We start from the raw sequence: 14,862 nt of genomic DNA, 5'->3' as shown, positions 1-14,862 counted from the left end.
GATGCCCCGGGAAGGCATCCCCTCTTTCGTCTTCAATCCATCGGTAACATTACTTGGGGCTATATTTTTATTCACCACATGATATGTGTTTTGCTTGGAGCGTCTTGTATATTAGGAAGTCTTTTCTTTTTGTTGTGTCACAATCATCCTTGCTGCACACCTTTTTGAGAGAGAGACACGCACCCATCGTGATTTTGCTAGAATGCTCATAGTGCTTCACTTATATCTTTTGAGCTAGATACTTTTGCTCTTGTGCTTCACTTATATCTGTAGAGCACGGCGATGCGTGATTTGGTAGTTGGCTTATGCTATGAAAGTAGTCCCATGTGCTAGGTACCCAAAGAGGATGCAAAAACTTCCATCTTCATGTGCATTGATTAGAAAGAAAAGTTCCGATTCCTCGCAATTAGTTTTGAGACATGGATTCGGGAATATTAAAAGGTATGTTAGTAGGGTGTTGTGAATCTAGAAATACTTGTGTTGAAGTTAGTGATTCACGTAGGATGCACGTATGGTGAACCGCTATGTTAGGAAGTCGGAGCATAATTGATCTATTGATTGTCATCCTTTGTGTTGAGGTCGGGATCGCGCGATGGTTTACACCTACCAACCCTTCCCCTCGAAGTATGCGTTTAGCACTTTGTTTCAATTACTAATAAAAACTTTCACAACAAGTATCTGAGTTCTTTATGACTAATGTTGAGTCCATGGATTAGATGCACTTTCACCTTCCACCATTGCTAGCCTCTCTAGTGCCGCACAATTCTCGCCGGTGCACAAACCCACCAAATTCCTTCCTCAAAACAGCCACCATACCTACCTACTATGGCATTTTCATAGCCATTCCGAGATATATTGCCATGCAACTACCACCGTTCTGTCTCATGACTTGTGCCATCACTCTCATATTGCCATTGCATGATCATACTAGATCGTTGCACATCCCGGTACAGTGCCGGAGGCATTTCCTATGAAGTCATCATCATTGTGATCTTTGAGCTTTGTTAACTAAAAGTGTGATGATCATCATTTTTAGAGCATTGTCCCATGTGAGGAAATAAAAAAAAGAGGCCAAAGAGCCTAATACGTCTCAAACGTATCTATAATTTTTGATAGTTTCACGCTGTTATCTTGTCTTCTTTGGTTGTTTTATGTACCTTTTATATCTTTTTTGGGACTAACTTATTAATTCAATGCCAAGTGCCAATTCCCGTTTTTTACGTGTTTTTGACTCTTTTCAGATCTGATTTTGGAACGGAGTCCAAACGGAAGAAAAACCTCGAAATGATTTTTTACCGAACGGAAGAAGACCAGGGGGCTTTTGGGCCAAGCCAGGTGGGGTCCAGGGAGCCCACAAGCCCCCACTCCGCCACCAGGGGGAGGCGGTGGTGGGCAGGCTTGTGGCCTCCCTGGCCGCCCCCTGACCTAGGTCTTTGGCCTATAAATTCCCAAATATTCCGCAAAAAATCAGGGGAGCCTCGAAAATACTTTTCTGCCGCCGCAAGCTTCCGTTTCCGCGAGATCTCATCTGGAGACCCTTCCTGGCACCCTGCCGGAGGGGACTTTGGAGTTGGAGGGCTTCTTCATCATCATCATCGCCCCTCCAATGACTCGTGAGTAGTTCAATTCAGACCTACGGGTCCGTAGTTAGTAGCTAGATGGATTCTTCTCTCTCGTGGATCTTCAACACAAAGTTATCCATGATCTTCATGGAGATCTATCCGATATAATATTCTTTGGCGGTGTGTTTGTCGAGATCCGATGAATTGTGGATTTGTGATTAGATTATCTATGATATATATTTGAGTCTTTGCTGATTTCTTATATGCATGATTTGATATCCTTGTAAGTCTCTCCGAGTCTTGGGTTTTGTTTGGCCAACTAGATCTATGATTCTTGCAATGGGAGAAGTGCTTGGTTTTGGGTTCTACCATGTGGTAACCTTTCCAAGTGACAGTAGGGGCAGCAAGGCACACATCAAGTAGTTGCAATCAAGGTAAAAAGATGGGGTTTTTATCATTGGTTTGAGATTATCCCTCTACATCATGTCATCTTGCTTAAGGCGTTACTCTGTTCTTATGGACTTAATACACTAGATGCATGCTGGATAGCGGTCGACGTGTGGAGTAATAGTAGTAGATGTAGAAAGTATCGGTCTACTTGTTTCGGACGTGATGCCTATAGAAACAATCATTGCATAGATATCGTCACGACTTTGCGCGGTTCTATCAATTGCTCGACAGTAATTTGTTCACCCACCGTCTACTTGCTTTCACGAGAGAAGCCACTAGTAAACACTACGGCCCCCGAGTCTATTCACATCCATCGTTTGCACCTCCGCTTTTACTTTGCTTTGTTACTTTGTTGCTTTCAGTTCTCACTTGGCAAACAATCTATAAGGCATTGACAACCCCTTCATAGCGTTGCGAGCAAGTTTTTGTATTTGTGCAGGATCTTGAGATACTCCTCCACTGGATTGATACCTTGGTTCTCAAACTGAGGGAAGTACCTACCACTGCTACGCTACATCACCCTTTCCGCTTCGGGGGAACACCAACGTAAGGCTCCAAGGCCACGGGGGAAATCCTTTGCATACTGGCCTAGGAAGTCCCTTAAGGCGTAGCCGCAGCTGAAGGATTTCTGGTGCCGTTGCTGAGGAGTATCAAGCAACACTCCTATTTCTGGCGCCGTTGGAAGGTCTTTTGTTGCAGTAGCAGAGCCCAAAAACAAAAAAAGGAGAGAAAAGAAAAAAAGAGGCCTAAGAGCCTAAATAAAAAAATGAGAGAAAAAGAGAGAAGGGACAATGCTACTATCTTTTCCACAATTGTGCTTCATATTAGCACCATGTTCTTCATGATTGAGAGCTTCTTGCTTTGTCACTACCATATGCTAGTGGGAACCTTTTATATAACTTGGCTTGTATATTCCAATGATGGGCTTTCTTAAAATTGCCCTAGGTCTTCGTGAGCAAGCAAGTTGGATGCACACCCACTAGTTTTCCTTTTGAGCTTTCACATACTTATAGCTCTAGTGCATCTATTGTATGGCAATCCCTACTCATTCACATTGATATCTATTAATGGGCATCTACATAGCCTATTGATACGCCGAGTCAATGTGACCATCTCCTCCTTTTTGTCTCACAACCACCGCAACACTCTATTCCACCTATAGTTTTATATCCATGGCTCGCGCTCATGTATTGCGTGATAGTTACAAAAAGTTTGAGAAAGTAAGAGTGCGAAAACAATTACTTGGCCAATTCTGGGGTTGTGCATGATTTAGATTAGTTGTGTGAGGATGAAGGAGCATAGCCAGACTACATGATTTTGCAGGGATAACTTTCTTTGGCCTTGTTATTTTGAAAGTTCATGATTACTTGCTAGTTTGCTTGAAGTATTACTGTTTTCATGTCAATAGAAAACTATTGTTTTGAATCGTACGGATCTAAACATTCATGCCACGTGAAAGAAGTTGCAAAGGAAAACTATGTTCGATAGCAGTCGACCTCAAAAATTCATTCTTTATCACTTCCCTACTCGAGGACGAGCAGGAGTTAAGCTTGGGGATGCTTGATACGTCTCCAACGTATCTATAATTTTTTATGGTTTCATGCTATTATCTTGTCAAACTTTGGATGTTTTGCATGCCTTTTATTTATTTTTTGGGACTAACTTATTAGTCCAGTGCCAAGTGTCAGTTCCTGTTTTTCCATGTTTTTGACCCTTTTGAGAGGAGATTTTGAAACGGAGTCCAAACGCAATAAAACTTCCAAAAAGATTTTTTCCGGAATGGAAGAAGATCGGGAGACTTGAGAACCAAGGCAGGGGGTCCTCAGGGACCGCACAAGCACCCATGGAACGACCAGGGGGAGCCCGCGCCGTCCAGGCTTTTGGGCTCCCTGCACCACGTCTGCCCTAGGGTTTGCGCCTATATATCCCCAAAAATTCCACAAAAAATCAGGGGAGCATCGTAATCACTTTTCCGCCGCCACAAGCTTCTGTCTCCGCAAGATCCCATCTGGGGCACGTCCTGGTGCCCTGCCGGAGGGGGGGTTCGGACACGGAAGGATTCTCCATCAACACCATGACCTCTCCGATGATGCGTGAGTAGTTCACCATAGACCTACGGGTCCATAGCTAGTAACTAGATGGCTTCTTCTCTCTCTTGGATCTTCAATACAAAGTTCTCCATGATCTTCATGGAGATCTATCCGCTGTAATCTTCTTTTGCGGTGTGTTTGTCGAGATCCGATGAATTGTGGATTTATGATCAGATTATCTATGAATCTTATTTGAGTTTCTTCTGATCTCTCTTATGCATGATTTCATATCCTTGTAATTCTCTTCGAGTTGTGGGTTTTGTTTGGCCAACTAGATCTATGATTCTTGCCATGAGAGAAGTTCTTGGTTTTGGGTTCATACCGTGCAGTGACCTCACCCAGTGACAGAAGGGGTAGCGAGGCACATATCATGTTGTTGCCATCAAGGGTAAAAAGATGGGGTTTTCATCATTGGTTTGAGATTATCCCTCTACATCATGTCATCTTGCTTAAATCGTTACTCTGTTCGTCATGAACTCAATACACTAGATGCATGCTGGATAGCGATCGATGTGTGGAGTAATAGTAGTAGATGCAGAAAGTATCGGTCTACTTGTCTCGGACGTGATGCCTATATGCTAGATCATTGCCTTGGATATCGTCATGACTTTGCGCGGTTCTATCAATTGCTCGACAGTAATTTGTTCACCCACCGTACTAGCTTTTTGAGAGAAGCCTCTAGTGAAAACTATGGCCCCCAGGGTCTACTCCACACCATATTTTCAGCCTTACACTTTTTACTTCGTTGCACTTTCCGCCTTCAGATCTCACTTTGCGAACAATCTTGAAGGGATTGACAACCCCTTTGAAGCGTTGGGTGCAAGCTTGTTTGTTTTTGCGCAGGTACTTTGGACTTGACGAGGCCCTCCTTTTGGTTCGACACCTTGGTTCTCAAACTGAGGGAAATACTTACTGCTCGTGTGCTGCATCACCCTTTCCTCCTCAAGGGAAAAACCAACGCAAATCAGAGAAGTAACAAGAGGAATTCCTATGCGCTAGGGAAGGACTTTTGTTGCTGCACCAAGATTTAGCAATTCTAGAAGCATCTTCACAGAAGTGAATATTATGTCCCTCAACTTCTTCAGACAGAAGATCTTTGATCATAGCAATGCTAGGTTCAACTCTAATTTGCTCAGGGGGTGTAGGTGTTCTAATATAGCCTCTACGTATCACAGTTGAAGCTTTAGAATGATCCTTTATCCTAACAGGGAAAGGTGGTTTCTCAATATAAGCACTGGGAACAACAGGATCACTATAGGCAATGACTTTCTCTTCAACTCGAGTGGGTTTAACTACATTGACTTCTAAAGGAGGATGATATTTAAACCACTTCTCTTTGGGGAGATCAATATGAGCAGCAAAAGATTCACACAATGAAGTTACTATCTCAGAGTCAAGTCCATACTTAGCGTTGATGACCCACAAGTGTAGGGGATCAATCGTAGTCCTTTCGACAAGTAAGAGTGTCGAACCCAACGAGGAGGAGAAGGCTGTGATAAACAGTTTTCAGCAAGGTAATAACTGCAAGCCCTGAAAGTAGCGGTAACAAGTGATGGTGTAGTGAGGTGAAACGTAGCAAGCGAAAAGTAACAAGTGACAAGTAGTAGCAACGGTGCAGCAAAGTGGCCCAATCCCTTTTTTAGGAAGGGACAAGCCTGAACAAAGTCTTATAAGAGGAAAAACGCTCCCAAGGACACACGGGAATTTCTGTCATGCTAGTTTCATCATGTTCATATGATTCGTGTTCGTTACTTTGATAGTTTGATATGTGGGTGGACCGGCGCTTGGGTACTTCCCTTACTTGGAGAAGCATCCCACTTATGATTAACCCGTATCGCAAGCATCCGCAACTATGAAAGAGGAATTAAGACAACGTCTAACCATAGCATTAAACTAGTGGATCCAAATCAGCCCCTTACGAAGCAACGCATAGACTGGGGTTTAAGCTTCTATCACTCTAGCAACCCATCATCTACTTACTACTCCCCAATGCCTTCCTCTAGGCCCAAAGATGTTGAAGTGTTATGTAGTCGACGTTCACATAACACCACTAGAGGAAAAGACAACATAGAGCATATCAAAATACCGAACGAATATCAAATTCACATGACTATTATCAGCATGACTTATCCCATGTCCTCAGGAACAAAAGTAACTACTCACAAAGCATAATCATAATCATGATCAGAGGTGTAATGAATAGCATCAAGGATCTGAACATAAACTCTTCCACCAAGTAATCCAACTAGCATCAACTACAAAGAGTAATCAACACTACTAGCAACCTTACAAGTACCAATCGGAGTCGCGAGACGGATATTGGTTACAAGAGATGAACTAGGGTTTGGAGAGGAGATGGTGCTAATGAAGATGTTGATGGAGATGACTCCCCTCCGACGACAGGAGTTTTGGTGATGACGATGGCGACGATTTCCCCCTCCGGGAGGGAAGTTTCCCCGGCAGGATCGTCCTGTCGGAGCTCTAGATTGGTTCTGCTCAAGTTCCGCCTCGTGGCGGCGGCGAATCCACGAAAAAGCTCCACCCTGATTTTTTCTCGGACGAAACCCTTCATATTACAACAGAGGGGGGCCAGTGGGCCACCAGGGTGCCCACAAGCCCTATTGCCGCGGCGAGGGGGTAGGCCGCGGCAACCAGGCTTGTGGGCCCCTGGCAGCTCCCCTCTGACACTTCTTTCGCCCAGTATTTTTTAAATATTACCAAAAAATTCCACGTTGATTTTCAGGGCATTTGGAGTTGCGTAGAATAAAGGACTCGAACTAGCTCCTTTTCCAGTCCAGAATTCCAGCTGCCGGTATTCTCCCTCTTCAAATAAACCTTGAAAAATAAGAGAGAAAAGGCATAAGTATGGTACCATATCTTGGAAATATGCCCTAGAGGCAATAATAAATTAGTTGTTATTATATTTCTTTGTTCATGATAATCGTTTATTATCCATGCTATAATTGTATTGATTGGAAACACACTGCATGTATGGATACATAGACAAAACACTGTCCCTAGTAAGCCTCTAGTTGACTAGCTCGTTGATCAAAGATGGTCAAGGTTTCCTGACCATAGGCAAGTGTTGTCACTTGATAACGGGATCACATCATTAGGAGAATCATGTGATGGACTAGACCCAAACTAATAGACATAGCATGTTGAGCGTGTCATTTTGTTGCTACTGTTTTCTGCGTGTCAAGTATTTGTTCCTATGACCATGAGATCATATAACTCACTGACACCGGAGGAATGCTTTGTGTGTATCAAACGTCGCAACGTAACTGGGTGACTATAAATATGCTCTACAGGTATCTCCGAAGGTGTTCGTTGAGTTAGTATGGATCCAGACTGGGATTTGTCACTCCGTGTGACGGAGAGGTATCTCAGGGCCCACTCGGTAATACAACATCACACACAAGCCTTGCAAACAATGTGACTTAGTGTAAGTCACGGGATTTTGTATTACGGAACGAGTAAAGATACTTGCCGGTAAACGAGATTGAAATAGGTATGCGGATACCGACGATCGAATCTCGGGCAAGTAACATATCGAAGGACAAAGGGAATGACATACGGGATTATATGAATCCTTGGCACTGAGGTTCAACCGATAAATATCTTCGGAATATGTAGGATCCAATATGGGCATCCAGGTCACGCTATTGGATATTGAACGAGGAGTCCCTCGGGTCATGTCTACATAGTTCTCGAACCCGCAGGGTCTGCACACTTAAGGTTCGACGATGTTTTATGCGTATTTGAGTTATATGGTTGGTTACCGAATGTTGTTCGGAGTCCCGGATGGGATCACGGACATCACGAGGGTTTCCGGAATGGTCCGGAGACGAAGATTGATATATAGGATGACCTCATTTGGTTACCGGAAAGTTTTCGGGCATTACCGGAAAAGTTTCGGGCTCATCGGTAGTGTACCGGGAGTGCCGGGAGGGGTGACGGGGACCATCGAGAGGGGTGTCACGCCCCAAGGGGTCTCATGGGCTATGGGAAGAGATAAACCAGCCCCTAGTGGGCTGTAATAAGTTCCTACTAAGGCCCATAAGGTTTGAGAAGGGAAAAACACAAGGTGGAAAGAGTTTCCAAGTGGGAAGGTGGAATCCTACTCCAAGTAGGATTGGAATAGGACTCCTCCACCTCAAATTTCGGCCAAACCTTGAGGGTTTGAGGCTGCCTCCTCCCCTCCCTCCCTCCTATATATACTGAGGTATTAGGGCTGATTTGAGACAACTTTGCCAGGCAGCCCGACCACATACCTCCACGGTTTTTCCTCTAGATCGCGTTTCTGCGGAGCTCGGGCGGAGCCCTGCTGAGATTAGATCACCACCAACCTCCGGAGCGCCGTCACGCTGCCGGAGAACTCATCTACCTCTCCGTCTCTCTTGCTGGATCAAGAAGGCCGAGATCATCGTCGAGCTGTACGTGTGCTGAACGCAGAGGTGCCGTCCGTTCGGCACTAGATCGGAGCGGATCGTGGGACGGATCGCGGGACGGTTCATGGGACGGTTTGCGGGGCGGATCGAGGGACGTGAGGACGTTCCACTACATCAACCGCGTTTCTTAGCGCTTCTGCTGTGCGATCTACAAGGGTACGTAGATCGGAAATCCCCTCTCGTAGATGGACATCACCATGATAGGTCTTCGTGCGCGTAGGAAAATTTTTGTTTCCCATGCGACGTTCCCCAACACCATAAAGTATAATAACAGTCCATAAAGTGATAAATATCAACATGTAAGCATGATGCAAACTGGACGTATCAACTCCCCCAAGCTTAGACCTCGCTTGTCCTCAAGCGAAAACCAAGATCCATAAACATGTCCACATGTTTAGGGATGAAGGTGTCGATAAAACATAATACGCACATGAGGGCATCATGATCACACATAGAACAACAATACATCATAGAGATTCTTATGGGAAAGTAACAATTCCTTCACAAAGCAAAGTATGAAATAAAAACCTTACCGAGAAGTAGCCAACAACAATCCATAGTCATTGAAGCAATTGCAATATATCATATCATTAGAAAGAGTCAAATAAGAGCTTGTAAAGAAAATCCACATACTCAATCATCTCTTTTGTTTTCCACAATTGTTACAACTCACGTGGTACTCATGGTATCAAAGTTTCAGTTGGACACAGAGAAAGATAGGGGCTTATAGTTTTGCCTCCCAACCATTTACCTCAAGGGTAAAGTCAACAATAATAAAGCATAAGTACTCATCTCCAAGTTGATATATGAATATAGATCTTTCCCAAGCATATGACGTTCACCAAGAAGAAGGCTAAATAAGGAATTGGTAAAGATCACCATGACTCTTATAAGGGCAAAAAGTAAAGGTACAAGATAGGCCCTTCGCAGAGGGAAGCAGAGGTTGTCATGCGCTTTTGAGGTTTGGATGCGTGTCCTCTTAGTGCGGAGGAACGTCACTTTATATTGCCTCCTGTGATAAAGAACTTTATTATGAGGTCTCTCGCTTTTATGTCTTCCTCGTCATAGGTTCGTATAAAGCTTATTTTCCACACACTAATAGATCATACATATTAGAGAGCCATTTTTATTGCTTGCACCGATGACAACTTACTTGAGGAATCTTATTCAATCCATAGGTAGGTATGGTGGACACTCATGGCAAAACTGGGTTGAAGGTTCATGGATGCACAAGTAGTATCTCTACTTGGTGCGGGAGTTTTGGCTAATATGAGGTGGAAGCAATCGTCACATGCTAAGGGATCTCTAATCATATAACATTGTTTGGAACCAAGCAAACACAATTCATTATGTTGTCTTCCTTGTCCAACATCTACTTCTAAGCATGTAATAGTTTGGTGAGTTCTCACAATTATAGAAAGTGTCTAAGATGATATATTTATATGTGAACCTCTCTTTCCTTATTACTTCTTATTAATTGCAACAATGATTGAGGTCTATGTTGGTCTCAAGAAAACAGAGTCCGGAGGGCACACGAGGTGCCCACAAGCCATGCTGTCGCAGCCAGGGAGGGAGGCCACGGCAACCAAGCTTGTGGCCGCCTCGTGCGCTCTCCGGACTGCTTTTTATTTTTCTAATTTTCCATAAATTCCAAAACGGAGAAAATTTCCTATTGGAAAAGTTTTGGAGTCCAATTACTTACCGAAACACATACCTCTTCGTTTTCAGGGTCTGAAAAAAGCTGATAAACACCCCTTATGTACTCCTGTGGAGTTATGATATTGATGATGTTGGTCTCAACATTTATGGGAGTACCAGAGATATAATGCTTGATTCTTTGCCCATTTACCATTCTAGGAAAATTACCTTCCGTGTTATTGATTTTGATGGCACCGGAACGATATACTTCCTCGACAACGTAGGGACCTTCCCATTTAGAGAGAAGCTTGCCTGCGAAGAATCTTAAACGAGAATTGTATAGCAGCACATAATCACCTACATTGAACTCTCATTTTTGTATTCTTTTATCGTGCCATCTCTTAACCTTTTCCTTGAACAACTTGGCATTCTCATATGCCTGGGCCCTCCATTCTTCTAATGAGCTGACATCAAACAACCGCTTCTCACCGACAAGTTTGAAATCGAAGTTGAGCTCTTTGATTGCCCAATAAGCTTTGTGTTCCAGCTCAAGAGGTAAATGACAGGCCTTACCGTAAACCATTTTATACGGCAACATGACCATGGGATTCTTATAAGCAGTCCTATAAGCCCACAGTGCATCGTCAAGTTTGCTAGACCAATTCTTTCGAGATTTATTGACGGTCTTTTGTAAGATCAATTTGATCTCCCTATTACTCAACTCCACTTGACCACTAGACTGAGGATGATAAGGAGATGCAACTCTATGGTTGACATTGTACTTAGCGAGCATCTTCCGGAAAACACCATGAATGAAGTGTGAACCGCCATCAGTCATCAGATATCTAGGGACTCCAAATCTTGGGAAAATGACTTCTTTAAGCATCTTAATAGAGGTGTGGTGATCAGCATTTCTAGTGGGGATAGCTTCTACCCACTTAGTGACGTAATCCACAGCAACTAAGATGTGAGTATACCCATTGGAACTCAGGAAAGGTCCCATATAATCAAAGCCCCGGACATCAAATGGTTCAATGACAAGTGAATAGTTCATAGGCATTTCCTGACGCTTACTGAAGTTCCCTATTCTTTGGCATTCGTCACAAGACAAGACAAACTTACGGGCATCCTTGAAGAGAGTGGGCCAATGGAAACCTGATTGCAATACCTTATGAGCAGCTTTGTCTCCAGCATGGTGTCCTCCGTAGGCTTCGGAATGACACTTCTGCAGGATCTGTCCCTGTTCATGTTTAGGCACACAACGTCTAATAACACCATCTACTCCTTCCTTATAAAGGTGAGGATCATCCCAAAAGTAGTGTCTCAAATCAAAGAAGAATTTCTTCTTTTGCTGGTAGGTGAAACTGGGTGGTATGTATTTGCCTACGATATAGTTTGCGTAATCAGCATACCACGGTGCACTATGTGAAGTGCGGATGACATTCAATTGCTCATCAGGAAAGTTGTCATCAATAGGTTGTGGGTCATCAAGGACATTCTCTAGCCTAGACAAGTTATCTGCTAAAGGGTTATCAGCACCCTTTCGGTCAACAACGTGCAAATCAAATTCCTGTAGGAGGAGAACCCATTTGATTAGCCTAGACTTAGCGTCCTTCTTCTCCATAAGGTACTTAATAGCAGCATGATCAGAGTGAATAGTGACTTTGGAGTCAACTATATAAGATCTGAACTTTTCACATCCAAACACGACTGCTAAAAACTCCTTCTCCGTAGTGGCATAGTTTCTTTGGGCACTGTCTAGAGTTTTACTAGCGTAGTGAATAACATTCAACTTCTTGTCAACTCTTTGTCCTAGAACAGCACCAATAGCATAATCACTAGCATCGCACATGATTTCAAAGGGCAAGTTCCAATCAGGTGGTTGAACAATAGGTGCGGTTATCAAGGCCTTCTTAAGTATTTCGAAAGCTTCCTCACAATCCTCATCGAAAACAAAAGGAACATCCTTCTGCAAGAGGTTGGTAAGAGGCCTGGAAATCTTAGAGAAGTCTTTAATGAACCTTCTATAGAAACCAGCATGACCTAGGAAACTTCGTATACCTCTGATATCTGTGGGGCAAGGCATTTTCTCAATTGCATCAACCTTAGCTTTATCAACTTCAATGCCTTTCTCACAGATTTTGTGTCCTAATATGATGCCTTCATTAACCATGAAGTGGCACTTCTCCCAGTTCAAGACAAGGTTGGTATCTTTGCATCTCTGTAAGACTCGATCAAGGTTGCTGAGGCAATCGTCAAAGGAAGAACCGTAAACGGAGAAATCATCCATGAAAACCTCAACAATCTTTTCACAAAAGTCAGAGAATATAGCCATCATACATCTTTGAAAGGTGGCAGGTGCATTGCACAAGACAAAAGGCATACGTCTATAAGCAAAGGTACCGAATGGGCAGGTGAAAGTGGTTTTCTCCTGATCAGATTGTGCAACAGGTATTTGCGAGAAACCGGACTAACCGTCTAGAAAGAAGAAGTGTGTGTGTTTAGATAGCCTTTCTAGCATTTGGTCGATAAACGGCAAAGGATAATGGTCTTTCCTGGTTGCCTTGTTCAGTTTCCGGAAGTCTATCACCATCCTATAGCCAGTAATAATCCTTTGTGGGATTAGTTCATTCTTATCATTAGGAACGACGGTGATACCTCCCTTCTTAGGTACGCAATGTACTGGACTTACCCGATCACTATGAGCAACACGATAAATGATTCCTGCTTCCAGAAGCTTTAATATTTCTTTTCTCACGACCTCTTTCATCCTCGGATTTAATCTCCGTTGATGATCAGCAACTGGCTTAGAATCAGGATCGGTTTTAATCTTGTGCTGACATAGAGTGGGACTAATACCCTTAAGATCATCAAGAGTATACCCAATAGCAGCACGGTGCTTCCTCAAAGTTTTTAAGAACTTCTTCTCTTCGTGATTTGAGAGGTGAGCACTAATAATAACAGGATACATCTCCTTCTCATCAAGATAGGCATACTTAAGAGTATCTGGTAACTGTTTTAGCTCGAACACAGGATCACCCTTAGGTGGGGGGGATCCCCAAGTAGTTCAACAGGAAGATTATTCTTGAGAATAGGATATTTATTCTAAAACAATTTTATCTATCTCATCTCTTTCATCCATATGCATATCATTTTCATGCTCAAGCAGATATTGCTCTAAAGGATCCGTAGGAGGTACGGCAATAGAGACAAGAGCAATGATTTCATCCCTACCAGACGACTCTTTTTCATGGGGTTGTCTTCCAAACTTGGAGAAGTTAAATTCATGAGACAGACCCTCGAAACTAACAGTGACAGTCTGTTGAATGCAATCAATGTGAGCATTGACAGTGTTGAGAAAGGGTCTACCAAATATGATGGGACAAAAGCTACCTTGTGTAGTAGCAAGGACGAGGAAATCAGTAGGATACTTCGCCTTACCACACAGGACTTCTACGTCTCTCATAATTCCCAAATGGCAGATAGTGTCTCTATTAGCTAGCGTAATAGTGACATCAATGGGTTCTAACTCAGCATGTGCAATCTCATCTTTGATTTCATCATATAGGGACCGGGGTATTGCACTAACACTAGCACCCATATCACATAAACCATGATAACAGTGATCTCCTATCTTGACAGAAACAACGGGCAGGCCAACTGCAGGTCCGTATTTGTCTTTCGCGTGAGGTTTAGCAATTCTAGCGGAATCCTCACAGAATTTGATAACATGCCCGTCTATGTCTTCGGCTAAGAGATATTTGATAATAGAAACACTAGATTCAACTCTAATTTCCTCAAGGGGTGCAAGTGGTCTAATGTAACCCCTACGTATCACAGTTGGAGCTTTAGAATAATCCTTTTTCCTAGCAGGTAAGGTGGTTTCTCAGCGTAGGCACAAGGAACAATAGGATCACTAAAGGCAATGACTTTCTCTTCAACTAGATTGGGTTGAACTATGTTGACTTCTAAAGGCGGATGATACTTAAACCACTTCTCTTTGGGAAGATCAACATGAGCAGCAAAAGATTCACATACAGAAGCTACTATCTCAGAGTCAAGTCCATACTTAGCGCTAAAATCACTAGAAGTGTTTGTCTCAACAAAAGATTTAACGCAATCAAACTGGAAATTCATACCTGACTCCTTACCTTATTCAAGCTCCCAATCTTCAGAGTTACGTTTGATTCTTTCCAATAAATTCCACTTGTGGTCAATATCCTTTTGTATAAAAGAACCGGTACAAGAAGTGTCAAGCATGGTACGATCTTCATGAGAAAGCCGAGCATAAAAGTTTTAAGTGATAATTTCTCTCGAGAGCTCATGATTGGGGCATGAATATAGCATTGATTTAAGCCTCCCCCAAGCTTGAGCTATGCTTTCCCTGTCACGAGGCCAAAAGTTACAAATATAATTCCGATCATGATGTACTAAATGCATAGGATAAAACTTTTGATGAAATTCCAATTTCAACCGATTGTAGTCCCATGATCCAGTATCATCACATAGCCTATACCATGTCAACGCATTATCCTTCAAAGATAAAGGAAAGACTTTCTTCTATACCTCATCCTCAGGCAAACCTGCAAGCTTAAATAAACCACAAACTTCATCTACATAGATTAGATGCAAGTCTGGATGTGAAGATCCATCTCCTGTAAAAGGATTAGC

Source organism: Hordeum vulgare, chromosome 5H, assembly GCF_904849725.1.
Source record: "Hordeum vulgare subsp. vulgare chromosome 5H, MorexV3_pseudomolecules_assembly, whole genome shotgun sequence".
Classification (NCBI taxonomy): Eukaryota; Viridiplantae; Streptophyta; class Magnoliopsida; order Poales; family Poaceae; genus Hordeum; species Hordeum vulgare.
Note: the sequence above shows the minus strand (reverse complement) of the source record.